Below are 11,400 nucleotides of genomic sequence, written 5' to 3' on the forward strand. Positions count from 1 at the left end.
TATCAGGAACAGGAAAAAGCCATCAAAAAAAGTCAAGCTAAAGCCTTCTGGGACAGAACTGCTGAGAGTGCACAGGGGGAGCTAGGGAAGTTTCTGAAGCATGTAAGATGTACTAGGCTGGTATTCCTAAAGGGGCACAGCATCAAGGAATGGGAAGTCCCTGGCTGACTCTTCTGTGCCTGATAAGGCAGACTGGCTCCATGCCCTGCTAAGGAAGGACTTGCTTGTGCATCCTTTCTTACTGGAAACAGAGGCAAGAGTCATCAAAATAACAGTCAGAAGGATGGGAAAAGAAAGCACAGCCACTGTGTTAGCCAACTCCTAAACTGTTGGAAAGGAGCTATCAGAAACTGGGCAGCATTGAAAGCTGCTGAGCCCCTGAGCTCCTCTCCCTTCTCATAAAGCTACCCCTGTAACATTAGAAGTGCACTGATCTCCTGGAATCCTTAAAGGCCTTTTAAAACCTCCATCTTCCTCAGGGAGGCTGGCCCAGGACCCCCAGTCAAATTTGGTCAGAAACATCCTCTGCACAGCCCACTGCAACATTGCCAGGGTCAACCCAAAGGCTCCTGTTCCATGTGCATCCCTGAAATGTTCAGGTCAAAGTTTAAAAACAACAGCAGTGCTCTTTTCACACTCCTCTCTGCTGATAATCCATTGAACTCGCAGCACAGGGTACTGGTGGGGCACAGCCAGGGGCTGGACAAGTGACCACAGGTAGTACATATGGTTCCCACACAAGCTCCACCTGGAGAAACTGCTGCACTGGTGACTCCTGGGTGCTGGCAGGGAAGGATGACTCTGGATTCCTCTCTGTCTGCTGATTTCTCTTATGCACCTAGTAGTAGTCTCAGCTACCACTGAGACAGAAGAGACAGAGAAGAAGAGAAGAGAGAGACAGTGTGAGAGAGCCTCTTTCCTGACCCAGCACTGCTGCTCTCGGGTTGTTTCCTTCACCCTTTGCACTGTAAAATTTCACATGATGCCTTTCACATCCTTTCTTTCTTGTAAGAGGTATATACTGCAACTCTCATGAATGATCAAAGAGGCTCATTAACCTGTTCTCACCCTCCTTGTTGGTGTCCTGTGACAAGTCACACAGGGTACTGGGGCAGCTGCTCTTTCCAAGCATCCTGCTTGCTGAGACACTCCTCATCCTTCAGGGGGCTGGGTTGAGGGGTACCAGCAGAGATTCTTCCCTGCCCTTCATCCCCAAGAGATCTTTACCTACCCAGCATTTCTCACATCCTGAGGAAGTGGCTGCAGACAGAGGAGCTGTGAGTGCTGCTTGGGATGGAGCGTGCTGGTCCTTTGACCTCCTGTGCTACGGGATGCCCTGCTCTAGCAATGCTTAATCCAATGTCCCTGACTCCCTGAAAAATCCCGGCCAGCAGAAAAAGGCAGCCACCCGCTGGGAAGAAGGAAGGCACCACTGGGTCTCTTCTTGTCTTTGTTCAGGCAGGCAAAGTCCAAGGCTAGCAGTCACACAGAGCCATCCCAGGCTGTGGGTGTGTGGCAGTGCATCCTGGAGACCCACAGAAACTGGCACCAGAGATAAAAAAGCTGGAAAGAACTTTGCCTGAGGGCATCCAGAGCTCAGGACATGATGCACGAGGTTGGGCTGGTTTTATGTGAACTCACAAATGCTACTGACGGGTACTTCCTGTTCCTTGCAGTAGAGAAACATCACCCTGAAACATATCTGTGCTGACTATTGACTGAAAAATGCTGATGGGTCACTCCAGCATATTTCAAGGATTTTGTGGTTTGGTTCCTGTTTGTTGGTTTCATTCAGTTTGTTGGTTGTTTTGGTTTCTTTTATTGAAAAGGAGAGTGATTTCTGTGGACAGGGGTGCTTGGGGTGAACATAACAGGACTCAGAGATGGGCACAAAGTAAGACTCTGCTCTGACAGATGCCTACCCTTCCTCCAAATTTCTTGCGGCTGCTGTTGCTGCATCCCAAACACCATTTCTGAAGGGACAAGAGGGTTTGTGGTGATGCTGGGGGAAATTGCCCCTTGTCACCACCATGCCCCAAGGTGGAGGAACAGCCCTAGCAGAACAGATTGCTCCCTGTCTATGTCAGAGAGCTTATCAGACAAACATAGCTGCAGCTCTGAGCCCAGGAACACCTGGGTTTTGGGAGAATGACCCTGCTGAACTTTGCTCCTCAGTGACAACAGGCTCATCCTTTAACTTTAGCCCTGCCATGGTCTCTGTGTGTCAGTCACTGTCCTCCCCTGTGTACAGGAGTGGCAGATAACTCTTCCATTCATTGTGTGCCTGATCTCTTTAGATAAGACTGTGAGGGCTTTAGGGTCCAGTGCAGGTCTCAGTCTCTGGACAGCACCTGTAAGAGTAACAGTTCTTTGGCAGAGGCACACATGGCTGGCACATCCTGCACTTGAATGCTGATGCTCCTGTTGATGTACAGGAACTGAAAACACAGTGCTGAGTGCTGGCATGGGCCAGGGGAAATGCTTCAGCATTCTCTTTACCTCCCTATTGTCCTAATATCACAGGAAAACACTTAACAATCTTCCAGGCCAGGGAGCCCTGCTTTGGTCATGTAATGCTTGTCTTTGCCAGAGACCCCATCTCAAGGGGTCTGTGATGTGCTGGGATGGGTCCACAAGCCTTGTCCTCCATAACTCCCTTCTCACACAAACACAGAGCAAGGAGAAGTCATCTGCCGAACTCCCACCAGCACCAGCAGTGGCTGCGGGCAGGCAGCGGGAGCTGGGCATGGGTGACAGCCACATATGCCCATGGCTTATGGTGAAAGAGCTTGCACAGGACACAGTGAGCACAGGAAGAAGACAAAATCTCCGTCCTGGTGGGTCTCTGCTACTCTTTTTCAAAGTTCCCATGCTGGTACCTGTAAGCCAGTGTCAGTTCAGAGCTGACATCACATCAGAGCCCTAGGCACATTCCATACTGCCATTCGCTGGGTTTATCCCTCTTGGCACCTTCCTGGTGCACTTGGATGGTGTCACAAGGCTTTGCATGGCCCCCTGTACCTGTGCAAGGACACTGAAAGCTACCTGGTTTGCAGCCAGGGATAGGGTAAGGCTAGCCTGCTTAGCCTGCCCCAGGTGCATGCCAGTGAATACTTCCCAGCTAATCAGGGATGTTTTCTAGAGAGCTCCGAGCAGTGCACAGCTAATGTCTCATGCTAGTGTCATTTACGTCTGCAGTGAAATAAGCTGCTGATTACACAGCAGTAGATTAAACGGCTTTCCGTACCTTTATTGGGTACAGGATACAAAACTTAGCCTGGTAACTGTCTTCAAAGAAAAAAGAAGTGAAGGTAAATCTAAATGATAAAGGGAGGACTTGGCTCTTTTCCCCCTTTTTACAGTCTGCTCAGGTTTGCAGATTACACAGCCCTGTGTACATTTCAGTAAATACTCCCAGTGCTACAATGGAGGCTCATTTCCTTGCAGAGACACTTACAAGCACCACACTTTGGTCTTATGCTCTCCCTTTCTGTGCTGCTAACGGTAATTTGTCTTTTGCTGCTGATGGATTGTGTGTCTTGGAGAGGTACTTTGTCACTCCCAGCCTGAGCCACGAATAGAGGAGCAGTGGGGAGCTTGTTGTCTCCTTGCCGTTCTTGGCAAAAATGAGGAGCACAGGAGAGATAGGAGACATCAGCAGCCCAGATCCCAGAGATACCAAGAGGCTGGGCTTCCCTTGGTGTGACAGGAGCAAGACCCCACAGCTGGGTGGGCAGTGCCCCCTTCTCATACTTTGTGAGGTTTCATCTGCTGCCCATCACCCTGACAGCTAGTCTCCTTGTCTTTCTGGGGCTTTTCTTACTTTCTGGATCCAAGAAATGCTTTGAGGAAGGGTATCAGAATTATTGTACCAGGGCAATCACAGTACCAGTCACCATGGGGTGTGCTGGAGTCTGTGCAGAGGGAACCTGCGCTTCCCTTTGCAGCTGATGTTCAGCGAAGGTGGCAGATCCTTGTTTGGTTTTTATCTTTGAAGTGACTGGCTTCCTGAAGAAATGAAAGCATGACCTTTCAGGCATCAGTATACTTCCTCTGGGCTCCAGACCCCAGTTCTAACACTTTTATAGATTTCCAGCCCCGCAAAGCAAGGAGCACTCAGAGGTGAAACAGGTCTGTAGATCACCTGTCAGGTCTTCACCAGGGATCCTCAGGCCACAGCTTAGGACCTGCTGCTTTTAAAGGATTGTGGTGCAAAAAGGAAGAGAAAGAAGCTATTTTCTGCAGAACTAGACCCTGGAGCAGAGCCAAGCTCCTATGCTGATGTAATAAGAATAAGCAAACAGCAAAAATCCCGCAGGAAGGGAAGGCCACTAACCCGCTGCAGGATCTGAGACACCAACAGCGTTGACTTTTTCCTCTTTCCTCCAATTGAGACTTTGGTTTTTCTGCTGGGTTCCCCTCCTGCTGGGCAGCAGCAGGCTGCCCTCCCAGCAATGGTGGCACACAAATTGTACTGTGCTTCCTTCCATCTGTCCTTCCAGTGGGCCCCCAAACTCAGCAGTTCTCCTTGGCCAGACTACAGGCAGGAGTTTGACCTTCTTGACTGTCCCAGTGCCCCTGAGGACAGAGTGGTGCCCACTGCAGGGCATCAGGGCTGGCTTCACAGGTGACAGCAACTGAAGCAAATGCCCCCTTGTGCTGGAACACTCTGAGCATCATTTCCGGCAGGTTTTGGCCCAGGTCAGCTAGCCTAACCCCAAAGGCAGGCAACATGCCCAACAAGAAAGCAGTCCTTAGCAGAGCTGATTTCGTAGTGCAAATGTAGCTGGAGTGTCCTTGCTCCTCTCTGTGCGGGCCTGGATGTTGGTTTCTGCATGATGATTCTGCTGGGGCTCTCAAAGTGCCATGGTGGCTTATTGCTTTTACCCTGCCACGTGAGTCTGGACAGGCTCATCCCTCAGCTCTGCACACAGCAAAAGCATTTCTCCAGCTCCTTCAGCTATCTTGTTTGCTCATGCCTCTCATCTATCATCTGCTGGGGCTTCTGAACAAGCACAAAAGGCCCAGCTCCACAGTCCCCTGCAGCCTCTCTGAGTCTGCCACCAGTGCCCCACATCACGCCAAAACATCATGCCATGGGAGAGAGGTGCAGGTCCTTACCTAAAGTAACTCGGCACAGCTCTACCAGACTTTCTGAAGCATTGCCAGCTCCATGCTTAGAGGATTTTCTCACCAGGCACCACGAGCTGAGGAATGTGGATGGTGTCACCCTGCTGCAGATGGGAGAGAACATGGCTCCCAGTTTGCTTCAACCCCTGGTTTGCTGATTACCTTGAGACCACTCCTGACAGGGCCCAGCCTCCAGGGATCTGAGACGAGGCCTAAAGTAAGACTGGGTGATGGGAGGGTGGCTGCCCATGGCAGTCTGTCACCAATTAGAGATGTCATGCAGAGGCAGGAAGCATTTGTTCGGTGGAAACAACCCCCAGAACTCTGAGCCTACAGAGAAGGCACAGAACCACTCCCAGGGTCTGGACTGGAAAGCTGGAATCAGGCACACATCAAGGCAAAGATACAACAGCCCCAGACATGGGGACTTGTCCATTCCTTGATGTCCTTGGGTCAAGAGGTCAAATCCTCCTGGACTGAAAATCTCAACTTTAGGAGTGAAGCAGCCACATCTGTGCTTACCTTCTGCTTTGCTACCTGCAGAAGCTGTGAGTTTCACAAAAGGATGGGGAATCCTCAAGCCACAGGGGTGCTGCACCAGAGCCCACACCATCCATGTTGTCACTGCTGTCCCTGTTGTCCCCAGGCGTCAGCACATACAAGGGTTGGCAAGGATCCCAGCTGGAAAGGGCCAGAATGGCTTTCTACCTGCTTGGCTCGTCATGATCCATCCCTGGATTGCTGTCCTGAGCCACAGGCTGCAGACTGGCTACCAACAGCTCTCTCAGTTTTATTCCCCAGACACATTACTGCTTTCATTTTCCAGAGTTTTCTCTGTGACTATAAATAGCTTTGTGAGGGAGTTGCCAGCCCTCGTGGAAGAATAGGCAATGATCTCTTCCTCAAGGAAGTGGCCTGGACACCAGAAGGATCCTTCTAAGCCAAGTGTAAATGATACCAAACAATGTGCCCAGGAGGAAACTGAGGCAGGGAGGGCAGAGGAAGCTGTGAGGAGCAGGGCTCCAGAGTGCTTAGTGAAGGGAATACAGCTGCTGCCATTACTTAATTAATGCTTGGTGTGGGGCTGCCATTCTGAGCACTGCTGAGCCACAGGCTTGCCACAAAACCAGGCAGCATGCTGTGAATGGCCAAGAGTCCGGTTGGGGGTCTGCAGGGAATGTTTTAAGTGAGATGATTTACTACTTCTCATTTGGCAGCTCGGCACTGGAGACGGCTGCCATCCCCTCCAGCCAACCAGAGGTCTGCATTCCAGAAACAAAGTCTTGTTCTGAAAAAAATGTCCTTGTCCCACAGGTGAAGGTACCCACAGGGTGGACTGGAGGTCTGCAGGAAAATCTGCATCCAGCACCTTTACACTTGGCTTGTATTAGGAGCTGCTCATCCTGCAGTGGCAGGTGTTTTACCCTTCCACAGAACCTCTCCTCCACACAGGACAGACACAGCTGAGATGACACACTTTTTTCTTGATATTCCCTAATTGGCTTGATTTGTCCATATTAAACATTTACCATCCACAGTTAGCTCCTTCATTAGCTATGACACATCGTGTTTAACCACACAGCAATATTGCATCAATGCGAGGGCCAGCAGCAAACACTCAGGAAACATCTGCACAAGGATAATACAGACACCATGAAAAAATCTGGGCCTGAATTAAAACTTAAACAAGCCTCGAAATACTTCTGAGCTGGTAGAAGACCTCAGACAAGTGTGCACATCCTCATGCACAGCCTTCATCCTTGCCTCCTTTATTTACACGCAGCATAATGGCTCGCTTGTGGACCTGGGCACTTGCAGAGAGGAATGAACACTCATTTGGTTCGCAAACCACAACGTAATTAATTCCCAGAAAAGCTTCTGGGCTTCACTCTCTGGCTGTGGAAGGTCAAGGTGCTACCCAGGGTTAACCAGATTCCTCTCCTGCAAGCCCAGGGTGCTCAGTTCCACCAGCACAGGGCAAGGGGTGGGTCTTCCCGGACCAGGGAGAAACCAGGCAGGTGGGAAAGGAAAACCATTTCAGCAATGACAGAAAAAGCAATATGAGGAGCATGCCGGGGTCCCCGCTACGCCCAGCCCAACGCTGAAGAAGCCTCAGGCCTGTCACCCCCAGGGCTTTTCCCTTAGCGTTTTCTCAGCTTCCTCTCAGAGGGATGGACACAATGTCTCCGAAGGCTTTTTTTGAAGGCAATGTTTGCCATCTAGTGGGAAAACAGAGTCTGTGTATCTCGCCCGCAGAAGGACGCAGCTTGTGGTTATTTTGGCAGTAGCTGGAGCCACACGCCCCCTTGCCCATAGCTGGGCAACAGGTCCCAGCTGGGCGTTCCGAGGCGGAGGGAAATTGGAATTAGTTCAGCTTCCTCCGGGCAGCTCGCCAGGCTCTTTGCCGCCAGACGTAGATGCTTGCCTGAGTGTGGATACCTAGCCCAAGCCCTTGGAGAGGATCCCTGGCCGAGCTGCTGCCCAGTGTAAGTGGGGAGGTGGAAGAAGTGCCCTGCAGTAGGGAAAAAAGCACCATGTTCTGGATAAATGGCACCTTTCAGATCAGCAAAACCCTGGGGATTGGTGCCTTCCAGATTGGGATCCTCCCAGGTATCTCTCTTCCAGGTCAGTCTCCTCCTGGGGATCAGTGCCCTCCGGACTGGGATCTCCAGCACTCCACTGGCAATCAGCAGCTTCCAAGTCAGCGTCCTCTCTGGCTTCAGTGCCTTCCAGGTCAGCATATTTCTAGTGATCAGTAGTTTCCAGGTTAGCTTTCCCCTGGGAATCAGTGCCTTTAAAATCTGCAGATCATCCTGGGGATCGGCCATTATCCCAGGAGGGGACCTCACACAGATCAGACACTTTTGGCACCTTACAACCTCCAGATCCATCAGCATAGAAGGGACTATGCTGGCGCCAGTGCCTGGAATTCGTGTGGAGCTCAGCTGCTCCCACATCTGGTGGATCTCCACATGGAGAACAAAGGCTGGGAGTTGCTTGAATGTGATGTGACCCTGCAAAGAACACACTAGACTCCCAGAGGCACATTTAATTGGGTCCATCATATTCAGGATGCAGACAAAAGCACAGCTGTACAGAGCTCTGTCTGCCCAGTGCCTGCTCCGTGGAATCCTGGAAACACGGGGAGCACTGGAGTGCCCCAGCTGGTTCAGAAGTTTCTGCAGAGGTCTGGGCCATGCTGTCCATAACCTCTACTTGTTTATTCTGCCCATGCCGACAAAGCAGCTGATGTGGCAGTGAATAGGGAAGGAAAAGGTGCAGCTGGTGGAAGGAGAGCAGGTAGAGAGGTTGCCCAGGGAAAGCTCCCAAAGTGTGTCCTGCTCTGTTTTAGTCCCTGCAGCTGGAGGAGAAGATGGAGTTCCGGCCTTGGGGTAAGGGGGAGATCATCTCCTCTGAGCAAGTAGCATGGCAGTACTGAGGAGGTGTAGTCCTCAAAAATGGGTGCTTGGGGAGCATACAGCACATGTCCCCTGGTACCACCACACTCCAGGGCAGGAACATAAAACATTGGGAACTTTTGCTTGGATTGGAGCAGGGAGCAGCTATTTCCCAAGAGCATCATGACCAGCAGTGCTTGGGCAGAGCTGTGCTGCTGGCTGTTGCCTCCCAGCATTTCTGTGGCCAGGTGCTTGGCATTTCCCATCTGTGAAACACCAAAAGCATCCTAGAGGCAGGGAAGGGGTCAGCCGCAGCAAGCAGAAAAAGAAACAGCCCATTTCTGGAGGGAGAAGCTGACAATGCAGCAGCAAGAAATGGTTCAGGTCTCTCCCTTCTCCACATCTGGCCTGGCAGGTGATGTCTCCTCTTCTGTTTTGGGAAAGAAGAGCAAGGAGTGTTCAGGCCTCTGGCAGCTAGAAAGGGAAGCAGATGAAGAAGAGGGAGTATGGGGGATTGCAGGGGTCTCTAATGGGTTGAATCTTGTACCTCTAGCAAGTTCCCAGGCAGAGATATCCACATGGAGGTGAGAAGAAAGCCATGATTATGGTGAACGCTCAGCACTACATTTTTAAAGCATTCATGTTTGGATTCACTGTGTCTCTGAGCATAGTCCTTGCTGTTCCTACTCTCTCAGTGTCTGGGCAGTGTGAGATGGAAGCGGCTCCTGAGGGGGATGCAATCCCTCTGGAGATAGTCCACATTCTCCCCAGTACTCTCAGGACCTGAACTGGTGACAGTTCAGGCTCTGTCTCATCATGTCAGCTGTGATGCCATTTATATGGGGACTGGGTGCATAGGTCACACTCTAGACTTGTTCTCCAACACAGTCTTTGCTCTCTGCCTGTGGGCCTCTCATCCCTCTTCACAGGTCAGCCCCTGCAGAGCGGGGCTGATGCTTAGGATGGTAACTGAGTGTCCAAACTACCTATCCATACATTCATCTATAAATTCATCTATCTCTTCCTCATTCTGACAAGTGATCCACACATCCATATATACATCTGCATGTCTCCTTCCCTCAATCCATGCATCTTCCTTCCCTCCCTTCTGAACCACTGACTGTGTATGCACCCTTTGCTCTCTGCATCATCTCATGACACATATAAATAGATGTCTGTTTCATGGCTGTTCTGCTCAAGCTGCTTTTACTTCTTTCCTTGGCTCAGGATTTGGCACAGAAGGAAGCAGAAGCAGCCATGAGAGGTAAGTTGAGACTGTTTTGCTTCACAGTCCTGTGCGACTTGCCTCCTCCCCTGCAAAATGCGGGCTGATCCTGGCAGTGAGGCAGGGAGAGGAGGAGGCTATTCCTGAGGGCTAGCTCATAAATTTGGCAGGGTTGGTGGCAGTCAAAAAGCCCAGGCAGTGCTGCACAACCGCCCACAACCAGTGCCCTGCTCCAAAGGTTTTTGCCAAAGCTATGGATTTCCCAAACAAGCCCCTGCCTGAGACATGATCTGGTCACCCTGTGCTGGATGGAGACAATGGATATGGACATCTCTCTGTCTCAGTGTTTGGGACCTTCTCTGGTGTGTAGCATTGGCTGATGGAAATTTTTCAAAGCAAGTATATTCCAGGCCATGTTCTCCTGCACTTTTTTTTCCTGCTGGGCTTGGGCTGGTCCCTGTTCCATGCCAGGAAGCTGGACCCATCCCTGCCTCATGTGGATGCAGTCCATGGACTGTTTTGACCTGGCACATTCTCAGCATCTCTGGGCCTGGCTTGTACCAGCTCCCCTGGCGATCTTGGCACAGCATGCACCCTGGGGTGTGTGGGATACAGCAGCAAAGGCAAGTTTGGATGTGCCTTTGCCTACCTGGGGCAGGGTGCATGCAGGCAGGGCTCCAGCCTGCAGCAGGAGGCCTCCTGCTCACTCAGCAGCTGTGTGAGCCACCAGAGAGCCCAAGCCTGGAGGAAGTGCCCTAGCCCCACAGTGGGACAGGGAGGTGCCGGCACTGGGACTGCTCCCATGGTCCCTTCCTGTTTTTCTTCTCCACAGCTTGAAGACAAAGTTGATTTTGGCATCTGGATCCCTCTCCTTTATTCCAGATTGCTGCTCACCACAGCTCTCCCTTCCATCTTCTCAGTTCACTGGAAAGCCCTGTTTGCCCACATCCAGCACCAGTGTATCTTCCCCTTTGGCAAAGGGGAGAGCAGCACCCAGCACCAGGCATCTTTATTCCCCAAAACACAGAATTTGCTGCTTCCTTTGGGTCCTCAAGGCCTGTGTGTCACATTTACAGGCTGCTGGGGCAGGGAGCTGAGCCATGGGGCATCCCAGCAGGAAGCTGCAGTACAGGCAGGCAGGACTTTGTGGCGACATGCAGACCCCCTGCCTGCTCTTGGTATCTCCAGCTGCCAAATGGATGGCAGGTCATGGCTCCTTACATCAGAGAGGAAAGGGGTCACCCTCCAGAGCCATGGGCAGCAGGATGCAGTGATGAGAACCAGACGTGCCTCTCTTGCCCTCAAGCTGCCCCAGTCACCAGAATTGGGTGTCCCTACTGCCTGGCCAGGCAAGCCCCAGCTAAGGAAGGGGACACAGGGCTTGGCATATGGGGACAACAGATCCATGGGTTCCCCAGACAGCAGCAACAAACTTCTATTTGGAGTATGCATGGACTTTCTGGAGTTTAAAAGCAGGCAGAATACAGAGGCCAGAGCTACTGTCTTCCATTTTCTGGCTGCTGTGCTGCTACATCTTAAGCAGGTACCAGTCTCTAAACCATCACCAGATGCTGGGAAATTACTAAGTTGTTTGCAAACACTGGAGCCACAGCTATGGGATGTACATCACCTCTGCTCCACGGCATC

Source organism: Vidua chalybeata, chromosome Z (genome assembly GCF_026979565.1).
Source record: "Vidua chalybeata isolate OUT-0048 chromosome Z, bVidCha1 merged haplotype, whole genome shotgun sequence".
NCBI lineage: Eukaryota > Metazoa > Chordata > Aves > Passeriformes > Viduidae > Vidua > Vidua chalybeata.